This window comes from Lactuca serriola, chromosome 9 (assembly GCF_051521515.1).
Source record: "Lactuca serriola cultivar US96UC23 chromosome 9, Lser_US96UC23_V15, whole genome shotgun sequence".
In the NCBI taxonomy this organism is placed as follows: Eukaryota; Viridiplantae; Streptophyta; class Magnoliopsida; order Asterales; family Asteraceae; genus Lactuca; species Lactuca serriola.
In genome coordinates this window covers 152,372,075-152,384,636 of record NC_136416.1, presented here as the reverse complement: position 1 = coordinate 152,384,636, position 12,562 = coordinate 152,372,075, and the positions used below count along the sequence as shown (strand labels likewise).

General features: G+C 40.9%; 1 long non-coding RNA gene across 1 annotated transcript; it reads left to right on the top strand.

The window, feature by feature from the left end:
- The first annotated feature begins 10,402 nt into the window (after window positions 1–10,402).
- Window positions 10,403–11,862, top strand: LOC145075016 (uncharacterized). Its single transcript, XR_013692249.1, has 5 exons — window positions 10,403–10,562; window positions 10,645–10,980; window positions 11,057–11,161; window positions 11,401–11,531; window positions 11,631–11,862. It is a non-coding gene; the product is annotated as an uncharacterized LOC145075016 (long non-coding RNA).
- The last annotated feature ends 700 nt before the right edge of the window (window positions 11,863–12,562 follow it).

Here is a 12,562-nt window from a genome sequence, read left to right as displayed (position 1 = left end):
CTTGCGGAGTGGATTTCGCACATACCGGGATCGCTCTGAGTCATTGTCGGAGGCTATCCGGTGATCTGGGTAGCTACAGGTGTAGCAGGTTTGCCCACGTCAGCAGGGAATGCCCATAGGGGGCAAGTCCATCATATTGTCGTTGAAGGCAGATGGGGGACAAGGAAGTCAACAACTTGGCGATCAGGGAGGAGCAGTCAGGGCACCGACTCCAGTTATCTAAGAATTTTCAATTCGTGCGTGTCATTTTGGGTATGGCCTGGATTGGTTCCAGGGCTTATATGAGGGAAATTATGACTAGGTTCCAGTAACCTTAGCTATCATGTTTGGAAAGGCTCCCGAGGTTATCAAGGGAAGAGAGAATTGTTGCTGAAGATTTGGTTAGACCATCTGACCTTCGGTCAGCAAGAACCGAGTATAACAGTATTTAAATCATCTAAATCCGTTGATATGGTTGGGATTCAGAGATGCTAGCGGGTTTTCGGAAGTTGTGTTGTTTTGGGAAGGGTTATTCTTGGTGTTCTAGCTTTGTTAGGCGCCGCTCGTCAGCAAATTAACCATTAGAACGAGAGAGAGGATGTGGGAATCCTTCAATTTTCATGTGCCAAGCGGACTTAGTCGAATCTAAGTGGGGGAGAATTATTCAGATATCCTGGAGAAAAGCGAGTGTGAGACGTGGATGCGTCTCACATTTTCCTTTTGGGGAGGAAAGGCGGCCTTAGGGGCCGACTGAGTATCAGATATTGTGGGATGGGAGTTCGGGAAACTCCCCGGCATTTGGATCGCATCCTTCTGACATCATATTGCAGGCTTCGGGGAAGGGAACCAGGTAGTGTTCCAACCGGTAATTGAGTTCAGTTTGGGAGGATAGACTACGTGGGTGCTAAACAGTGAAATGCGTTCGGATTGATAGGTGAGCAGTAGGGCCATGGGCAATGATCATGTGGTATGAAAGTGTTGTAAGACTACGGGGGAGCCGTAGCATTGACCGTGAAAGTGTTGTAAGACTACGGGGGAGCCGTAGCATTCACCGTGAAAGTGTTGTAAGACTACAGGGGAGCCGTAGCGTTCACTAATGGACGGTCAGCGTGGGGATGTTGTCAAACTACAGGGGATTGTAGCATTCACTAATAATCGGATGGCATGGGAAGTGTTGTAAGACTACGGGGTAGTCGTAGTATTCATGATTTCTTCGAACGATTGGGTCTATGGTAGATCAGTTCGCAAAGTCATGGGAAAGCCACAACTTAGGTAGAATCAGGATCGGAGGGATTATTCGATGGATTATTCATGGGCGAGCATGGATGGGTATGGGATTTCAGAATGGAAATGGTAGAGACTGTTGAGTCAAGGGTTGGATCTCGAGTTGCAGGATCTTGTGGATAAGTGGCACGTGATGCAGTATGGCTACGGCTGGGCAGTCTTGGTTTTTGATCACCTGGAAACCTGGTGGTTGGACCAGATGAGAGACTGGTAGTCTTAGGGATCAGCTAAGGGTGATTGTCTATCGGCCACGAAGGGGACGTCGGAAGTTATGGTGTATTATGAACCTTGAGGTAGTAGCGGGGTGTCGACTGGTTTCGGAAAGGATTCCAAATCAGGGTTCGTGCATGTTCAGTATAGGATTTTGTTTTAGTAAGATGAGATTGGGAGCATAAGATGCCAAGGGCATAAAATGCAGGATACCAGGGTAATGAATGGGTATGGTTGATGGTAGCTCAAGCCATCACAGTGTGACTCGAATTGGTTCTATCAGTAATGGGACCATGACATGTTTAACCAGGAAAAGATAGGTCGAGGGAGGTTGGGTATGTTGTAAGACCACAGTTGTTCTTGTGGCATTCATTTTTGCGTCGGATTCAGTGGCGACGGGTTGTCAGCCTGTCATGATCGGATGGATCAAGGGAGTGAAGGAGTCGAGAGAAAAGATATCGCAAGGGAGGTTATTGTCAAACGAGGTGTCCTTCGTTAGTCATGTGAGAATGTGGAGCATGTGTCTCTGGCTCAACAATCGGGAAGGTGTTCGGTGCTTCGGACAGTTGACAGTCAAGTCAGAACCAGGGAGGTCCCGGTCGTTCTTCAGAAAAGCAGTTTCGTAGTAGCAAGAGGTTGTTAGAGCCACAGTGACAGGATAACTAGTGGAAACTAGTTCCAGAGAAAGTTTTCATTCAAAAGTCATGGGAGAGACTGAGTGAGGAGTCCTTGGACTCCACAGTTGAGTTGGAACTCGGTGTTGCAGGTAACCGACGGATGATTGGAGACCAGGAAGGTCTCAAGATATTTTGAGAAGCAACCATATAGCAGTTCAGTGTTTCAGTCAGTTCAGTGTTTCAGGCAGTTCGGTACTACCGACAATAGTGACCGACACCGAGAGTGGCTGGAGTGATGGTTATCGTGAAGGGTACGTTCCTCACAGTGACAAAGGAAATGGATAGCTATAGAGGGCGGCCTTGGGGAGGCTAGAAACGCACGAGGAAAAGGAAGTAAACCCCAAGAATGTTTAGCCTAGGTACTCGGGGAGTACCAGAAGGATTGCCAGTTGAGCAGGGGGTGTTCTCAGGAAGGTTAAGGATTAGATTGTACTCGGGGATTTGACCTGTAAGGATTATGCCATCCAGAATGATCGGGTAGAAGGCTAATAGGGTTAGAGTCACCAGGCAAGGTGTTGGAGGCGGATTGCAGGTCAGTTAGCCATAGTGAACTTCGAGGAAGAAGTTTAGTTTAAGTGGGGGAGAGTTGTAACACCCGAAACCAGAAAGGCCCAGAAAATGACAAGTTAGAATCAAGAGTTCGGGGGGGTAAAGTGTAAATAAAGAAGGGGACTCGAAGAGTAGGTATCCCGACTCGCCGAGTCGGAGCGGGATTTTGGTCGCGAGTTAAGTGACCAACTCGTCGAGTCGGTAGTTGGACTCGACGAGTTGGTGCTGAAGAGAGAAAAACCCTAATCCCGGGGTTGTGCCCTATATAAAGAATGTTATGTTCCTCCTTCAGCCTCTTTACCTTCCCTTAGAGTTCCAGAAACCCCAAAATTCGTTTGAGGCTTCATTGTTGAGGAGATTGGGGGATTAGAAGAGGAAATTGGTGGAAGGAGATTGAGAAATTGGAAGGTAGCACCAAGGGCTCATATAGATATGTGATCTACATCAGTTTTGGGCACATCTCTGAGGTAAGGAGCCTTATCTTAAGCTATTTCCTTTTTAGTTTATCATTAGTGGTTGTTTTGGGAGTCCCTTAGCTTGTTTTGAGACCTATCTCAGATTTGAGAGTTAGATCTGGGGTTGCTGCTCTAGATCTAGACTCATGATGGCTTAGAATGTCATAAAGCTTCATTTCTTGGGTTGTTGGTAAAGCCCCTTTGTCTAAAACCCAATCCCTAGTGTGTTTTGGGCTTATATCTCTTTGGTATCACGTAAAGTTTGCAACTTTACGTGATGGATAGCTTGTAAAAGGGTAGATCTATGGATCGGAGCCCCTGCATGGCTTGAAAAGCCTCTGAATGAATTGAGAACCAGAGATACTCGACGAGTCACATGAGTGTACTCGACGAGTTGTATGAATATGTGCATGAACTCGACGAGTTGGAAGAACAACTCGACGAGTCTGTTGAAGATTGCCTTGGACTTGGCAAGTCTGTTCTTGGACTCAACGAGTATGGTCATGGAACCCTAACCTTTTCTAGTTAAGTCTTGAATCGGTGAGTCGAGGGACGACTCGGTGAGTTGAGCAGGATGGGACTCGAAGATTCTTGGACTCGACGAGTCAGCGGGTTGACTCGGTGAGTAGAGTCAGTCAGGAAGTTTGACTTTGACTAAGGACTTTGACTTTGACCAAGAGTTGACCAGTTGACTTCTAGGGGTATTTTGGTAATTATTGGCATTTATTGAGTTCAATTATTTGGTGTTGACCAGTGGAGGAGTTCATGTCGGTGGTTGGAGCAGCGTGATCTTATTTCTTCAGCCGACAGTTGCAGGTGAGTCTTCTCACCATACCAATGGGTCTAAGGCACCAAGGCTGGCCCATCTTATGTTGTGTGATATGATAGTTAGCTTTATTCTAGGTGGTATGCTGGTAATTATGTGATATGCTAGTTGTCTTTGTGATACTTGCATGGAAGACCATGTGGGGTAGCCCATGGCACAATGGTATAAGACCTTGGGGGTAGCCACGACATCCTTACAGGTTTATGTACGTGTTATGTGTAGATATTTATGTGATGCATGATATGCTATTTGGTTGTATATGGTATTTGCAGGGAAGACCCCGGGGGAAGCCCGTGGCATTGGATGTAAGACCATGTGGGGTAGCCCGTGGCAGTCCTAGGTAAAGACCATGTAGGGTAGCCCATGACATTGGATGTAATACCATTTGGGGGAGCCCATGGCAGTCCTAGGTAAAGACCATGTGGGGTAGCCCATGGCACTGTTACAGATTTTATGTATGCAGGGCTTATGTGATATATGGTAGCTTTTATAGCTAACAGTATATATGATATGTGTGCAACTTTTATAGCTATCAGGATATGTGATATGTGGTTTGTGTGAATGGTATGCTCTGGGAAACTCACTAAGCTTCGTGCTTACTGGTTTGTTTATGGTTTCAGGTATCATCGTTTTGGAAAGGAAGAGCTCGGGTTGATCGCGGTGCACACACTTATGATTTCCGCAATGAATGATTTTGGGATAAACTCTGATAAATGATTTGATTGACTATGATTTGATTGTTTGAATTAAATGGTATCAATGTTGTAGTTATATTAAAAATGAAATTTTTACCCCTGATTTTTTGGGACGTTACATAAAGCTTTGGAAGACAAACACCCTTTCAGGCCACCCCCATCCATGCCGAGCCCCATAATTTCTGAACCTCCCTTTCTAGCAGACTTTGACTGTGTATTTGGTTGCATCAAATCCTTCCCTAAAGGAACTTCTCGCGAGAGAGATGGCTTGAGGGCTCAACACTTACTAGATGCCCTTTGTGGAGAAGGGTATGCTATGTCCACAAATCTCATACATGTTATCACTTCAGTGGTTAATTTATGGTTAGTGGGAAGATGTCCAACCATTTTGGCAGAGTTTGTTGCATCCGCTCCTCTCACACCTCTACTTAAACCCAACAACGAGATTCGTCCGATTGCAGTAGGCACTATATGGAGACGTATGGTTTCTAAGGTTTCCATGAAAGTTGTGGGTAAAGAAATGGCCAAGTACCGTAGTGATTTTCAGTTCGGGGCTGGTGTATCCACCGGTGTCGAGGCTGTGTTACGCAATGCCAATAGGGTGCTGAGTGAACACCATGCTGATGGGTCTCTTGTAATGCTGACTGTGGATTTCTTGAATGCCTTTAACCTGGTAGATCGATCAACATTTCTCCACGAGGTTAAGAAGATGTGCCCTTCCATTTCTTTGTGGGTTTATTTCTTGTACGGGAAAGCAACGAAGCTTTATATCGGAGACCAACATATATGGTCTGCCACTGGGGTGCAGCAAGGTGACCCCTTGGGCCCTCTTCTTTTTTCCCTCATTTTGCACCCGCTTGTGCACAAGATTAGAGACAATTGTAAGCTCCTTCTCCATGCTTGGTATCTAGATGATGGGACTGTCATTGGGGACTTAGAGGAGGTGCCTAGATTGTTGAACATTATTCGATTGCATGGTCCAAGTTTCGGTCTTGAGTTGAACATCAAGAAAATGGAGATTTTTTGGCCCTCCTGTGATGGTAGGAAGCTTCGTGCCGATTTATTCCCAACGGATATAGGGATACCTTCTTTGGGGGTGAAGCTCCTTTGGGGGGGGGGGGCTGTTAGTAGAGACGTAGGGTTTATTAGCGGGCTGGCCATGAAGAGAGCGGCCAATGTTGTTGATTTGACGGGCCTTCTTCCATAACTATGTAACCCGCATAGTGAGCACCTTTTTCTTCGATCATGTATGGGAATTGCAAAACTTTTCTTTGCTTTAAGGACATGCCAGCCGATACACATAGAAGAGGCAGCTTTGGTCTTTGCAAAGGATTACGCAGGTCTATCAAGGATATGGTGGTATGTGGAGGCCCATTCTTTGGAGACATTCAGTGGCGTTTGTCTTCCTTACCTATTCGTTTCGATGGTTTGGGTTTGTACTCGGCATACGAGGTTTCCTCCTATGCATTTGTAGCCTCGAGGGCCCAATCTTGGGCATTACAAGACCACGTCTTACGTGACAGTGGTGTATGTGGTATGGACTCGGATTACCTATGTGCTATGACTCATCTTCGCGATACGATTCTGGGATTTGACTGTAGCGATTTCACTAATAAGGAAACCCCCCCTAAATCCCAAAAAGCTTTGGCGTGTGCCCTTTTTAGCAAAATCGTCCAAGATATGGAAGTCGAATTTGACATGACTGTCAGACAGAAAGCAGTCTTTGAGGGTCTGCGGGCACCTCATGGTTAGGATTTTCTGCTAACTATCCCTATTGATGGTCTTGGCCAACATATGTCTCCTGTGGAGTACCAAACTATCCTTCGGTACCGCCTCATGATTCCTATATTCCCAATTGACGAGATATGCCCAGTTTTCCGCAAGGCATGTTTGGATACCTTTGGGGAACACGCAGTTCATTGTAGAGAGCTCCCTAGTTTCAAGTACAGACATGATGTGGTTTGGGATGTTCTCTTTGATGCTTGTCGGCATGCTGGTATTTCTGTGAAGAAAGAAGCGCCGATGAACTTTTTGACGGACCCACAGGATGGAAGGTTCACACTTAGACCGGCTGACATTTTGGTCTTTGGATGGATAGGAGGGAAGCATGCATGCGTGGGTCACTGGATCTTACTGGGGTCTCTCCTCTCGTTGGTCTGGGGAGCGGGGGTTTCACAACTGGACATGCCGCTTTGAATGCCGCTGCATGCAAAGTTGTAAAGCACGAGAATGCATGTATAGAAAATCAACATGTGTTTGTACCTTTTGCATTCGATACATTTGGTTTTCTCGCACCAGAGGCGGTGGAGCTCCTCAATAGAGTCCAACAGGTCATGCATTCTAATGTCATATCTCCTAGATCCACAAATATTGTTTTCAAAAGAATTGGTTTTGCTATCCAGAAAGGGCTAGCGGCGCAGCTTGTTGCCCGTTTGCCTTCAATCGATATGTATTGAACCTTTATGTTATTTGAATATTGACTATTGATTTCAGATGAGCATCTCCAAATTTGATTCTAAATCGACTCAGATGGTGAAATCGATCAAGAATAAGAAAAATAAAGACGACTTAATTTTGATTGGCTCGATTTGGATGCTGACGATGAGAACAAGATATCAATCATCAAACGAAAGCCATCTGACAAAGACAATAAGAACCTATCGACAAAAGTAACAGACTCAAATGATTTAGGCTAAACAAAAATTAAAAGAAATCGAATTGGTCTGTTGATATGAATAGTAATTACTTCGAAAATGTGAGCTTAATGAACAATTAAATGAATATCAATTGGATTGGGCTGTATAATCGAATAAATAGTAAAAATTGAGAATTAATTTTGATTTTTAGGATTTTGATCTAAAGAAAAATAATTGGATAAAGCAATGAGGTTGAAACAGATTTGATCCAATGAGACAAAGCGATCAAAAATGAAAAACGCAAAACACGAATTGAAATCATGGACGTTTTGGAATCCATTTAAGAATTTGAGATACCTTTTTGATGATCCGAGTTCCATTTGCAACGAATGAATCAAATTTAGAAGATCCTGGTTCTTTTGTTGGAATGAGAAAATATCCAACTTGAACATTATACCACCCACGATGCGTGTTGTACAACTCATTCTTCGTATTCTTCAACGATCTTAGAACATATTCATAAGAACCATCAACACTTTTGGATTTTGACTTCAAATTCAGTGCAACACTTGGAGATTGTTGCTTTGGAACCCAAATTTGCTTCATGGATTTCGGATTCACAACAATATTTGACGATTTTTGTGAGTAAACCCACTTGTTTTTACGTTTGATCTTCTTCTTCTTTTTCCTTTTCATCTTCTTGGAACTTGAAGATTTGAATTCATGAACAAACCTATTTTCCACAACTTCAAGTTGACAAGTTTTGATCATATCTTTTGGATTTTGATACTTGTGAATTTCTTAGATTAATGGCTTTCGATAAGGAATCGTTCCTTCAAATGAATCACAAGAACAAAAAAATATCATCAATTTGAATTCCAATCGAGCAAAAAACTTTTTCATCTTCATGAGAATCAAATTGAACTCCTTTTTCTTGAACATCAAGAATATCTGGGTAAGAATCAAGAACATTCACTATTAGAAAACAACTTTTAATGACACGTAAAAAACGAAACACACTGATAGAGGAAACGCATTTGTGCGTGCCCTAAAAAATAGTGTCAGTTTTGCAAAATTTGAAGGATAGAGGACACGCATTTGTTGGTGCCCTAAAATTAGCGTCCAACAAAAAAAATTAAAAATATAGAGGGCACCTATCCTAAAAAGCATGTCGTGTTATCATGTTGTTTTGTAATTATACTCTATGAACGCGCATTCTCGGTTTTTTAATAGCTAGGGGGAAACGAAATCCAAAAAATTAAAAACCCCGCCTGTTGCGTCTCCTCCTTCTCCTTTGGTATGATGTAAAATCCTCTAACCATGAAGTCCTAAAAGCACTGTGTGGCTTTCAATATTTCTCCATTTCGTATTTTTGGAGCTCAGCACCAGCCATACAGAGGTCAAAGGTGGCAAATATTCTCTTTTATCCACCATTTTCTCCCTCTCATACGTCTTTATTTCCCTAATCGTTATTGTAACTGTGAAAATCTCTAACTTGTAGCTTTAATTTAAACTTTAAGTTGTTCTAGGTTTATGGTGAACCATAGTAAGAACACATACTGGATATGGGATACGATTTCATACCGAACGCTTGGGGAACATGTCTTGGATTAGAAGATCCAACAATTTCAAAATTGAACTGAACTTACCTTTATTCGCGTATCTGGAACATAGGAACGACGATTTAGATCGCTGATTGAAGTTTGGGAACACTGATTAAAGTTTAGGAATGCTGACTTGAACATCATTTGTGCGTTGGGTACGTCGACTCAATATATGCTAACAAAATCTCCCATTTTACAGCAATTAATTGTGTATATCTTCTGGTAACAAAATCTCTCTCCCTCTCCCTCTCCCCCCTCTCTGTTTTTCTTGTAAACGAAGATGAAGATGAGAAATCGGACACTGAAAGAGCGGGTCTAAGATATCGTCTCTTAGAAGTTCTGACCATGAGGAAAAACAAGAAACAGAGCATTGTGAAAGATGGGTACAAACCCTTTGCAAACGAAGATGAAGATGAGAAATTGGACACAGAAAGAGCGGTTCCAGTGGAGATTTTTTGTTAGAGAAATAGGGGAAAACGTCGGTTGAAGAAAAATGGTTGTAACTCACAGGATTCGTTGGTTATATGTGGTGGTTATATCATGTTGATGATATTGAGCTTTCTCGACGCATACAGTGTGGCTTCATCACTTGTTGTTTCTCATAGATGGCGTAGAGTTGCTTCCAGTGATACCATTTGGTCTGAAAAGGTTGACACACTTATTCCAACTTATTTCTACTTTCTTCTTTTTTGTTTCTTAAAATACTATATTTGTTAACTTTTTTGACCTTATGATAAGTTTGTGTGTTTGATATTATTTATGTACGAGCCCCATAAATTTTGGTAATCATCAAGATTTTCCTTTTCGAAAGTGTTGTTGTTGTGAATAACGTTTGTAGTGCTTGGTATAAGATAATTGCGTGTATCCTTCCCTTGTTGGTAATTACTAATCTGTAGCTTGTTTTCGTTAGTAAGTTATGAAGAGCAAAGTAATGGCAAGTTTATAACAAAACTATGGAGGGTATATTCAGAAACTGCAAAGTAGTATGTAGGACATGATTGTTACATGGATAAAGATGATGACCCTTTTGCACTGTTAAGCTAAAGATCATTGATTTTGAATCTTTTAAAATGAGAATCATTGGCATGCATATTGGATCTCATATAACTTGTTTGAATCATGTCACAGAATAGTCATCATTGGTAGGATCATCGACTTATGTAAAATACCTAAGTACCCTCTACCTTGCTTATTTATTAAAGAGCTATGGGCTGATAAAGATCATCTACCTCGTTTTGCCCTAGTTGAGGGGTTGTCAAAGTTGTCTGCTTACACCTTACGCATTCACGATGGAAAACGGGTAAGAATCTTTAATATATATTGCCATAGCAGTAAAAATGTAAGAATCAGTAAGTGAGGTCTCAGGTTCAAGTCTGGGTATATATCGATAAAGGTTTGTATCTTTCAAATTACTTTTATTTCCCATTGGATCTGACTTAAATTGGAATTCAATCCCATGGAATTCAGTTCCCAACATTTCCTTCTTATTAAAAGTGACCCAAATACCCATTTTTAAACTCTGATACATATAACATGAAGTTTTTTTTATAGGCGTGGGATGAAGGAACAAGGGCTAAACAGTATACATTTGAGGGTCATGAAGAACCTGTATATTCCATATGTCCATATTTTAAGGAAAATATTCAGGTATAACCAAAATCTCTCAAATCAGCCTCTCAAATATTTCCAAAACTCTTCCACTTTTAACCTTATTTTCTATTTTTACCAGTTTATTTTCTCAACAATAGCTTATAGCAACATAAAGGCATGGATATATGGCAATATTGGTTCAAGAGTGGGTTATGAGATTCCATTCCATTGTGTGTTTAAATTTTACAATTCCTTTAAATTCCAATTCCTTAATTTATTAATAATAATGGCTCATAACTTTTACCTGCAAGCTTCTCCTTTTATATGGTTTAACAAGGAAGGAATTCTATTAGTTGTTTCAACAAGTGAGAATGGAATCAAAATTATAGCAAATCAATATGGGGTTAGGTTACTAAGAATAATGGATAATCGTGCTTTTGATGACTCCAGAGTTGCATCTGCATATGCCATGAAGGTAAAAAGATTATACTATTTTCCTTTTTTTCCCTTGGTTTTATAAATAATAACATATATACTAAACACTCTTATAGGGACTGACTGCAATGATGCCAACATTTGGTGCTGCTAATACACCAGGTGGATAAAGCATGACGGAAAGTTTGTAGAGCTCTATAGCATGCCAGTTCTTGAAAAATGTAAGCATCTTTCACCATTTCAGTTTTCCATATCTCAAAGGATTAAATCATTAAATACACATTTATGAAAAATTCTCCCATTTCACACAACAACCCGTTTTTTAGATGAAGTATGCAACCATGCTTTATTCTAGATTTAAAATATCCAACATTATAAACAAGACCGTTATATACTAGTTTTCATTCCATAAATGCTTATTATGCGCCAACACTAATGCATGTTTTGTTTGGTCACTCAGGTATTGAGTCGACCATAGCAGCTAAATAAGCAAGCTCGTACATTGAATAAGCAATATCTACAATTATTGATCTCAAGGACAGTTTAAATCAGTGGGACAACAAAGTGGATGATGGTGACTGTGGATCCACAGTAAGTCCATGGACTGATTGTTATGCTTATAATGTGTTTTTGGAATTTCATGTAGTTATCATCTCAGCTTCTGATTAATTTGGTGTATTATTTTGGCAGGTTGATCCTGCTACATGGCCAATAATGATTTCTAAAGCCTACTAGAAGGATTGGTGATTGTAGTTAGGCATCTATATAAGACTTCACGCCAAGGACTTGATGAATTTAAGCTAGCAATGTTTTGCTTGATTTGGACATGAATCCTAAGATATCATAATATGGCGTGGCTAGAAGCTTTGGAGGAAACAAGACTCAAGCAAAAGCAAACACACTGAGAGTTGTTGGACATATTATTGGAATAATTATTTGTATTTGACATATTAATGAAATGCATTATCTTTGTTATTTATGGCATTTTGTTTTGTATTAAGAGATTTTTAATGTGTTATTTAATTTGAAAATTATTAAATCTATCAAAATATATAATTTTTAAAACATTTAACTTTATGATACGTAAAAATGTGTGTCGTCTTTCTTTATGACAGGGGCTTTAATACACAATGCGAGTCGTAAATGTGCGTCGTAAGGTTACGACACACAAACGCATGTCGTCTTCTTTATGACAGGGTCTTCCTTGACACGCATTGTGTATCGTAAGAGCGCGTCGTAAATACGTGTCGTTAATAGACAACGCGCATTTGCGTGTCGTCTTTCATTATGACAGGGCCTTCCATGACACGCATTTGCGCGTCGTCCGAGCATAAAAGGTTGTCTTTCTTGTAGTGATTATCACCATATATGAATTCATCAAGACAAATTCCTTCAATTACTTCATCATCTTTCTTCTTCTTCCTTCTTTCATGATTAGTTGTTACCAAACGATTAAGCAACACCTTATGATGAACATGATCAAGAGGATAACCATTGAATTTTCCACATTCACATTTCTTACTAGAAATAAGTGAATTTTGTTTGAAATACCCAGTTACAAAACAATTGAGAACTCCTTTAAAACTAAATGACCTTGGATAATCCTCCATAAACCAATTTCA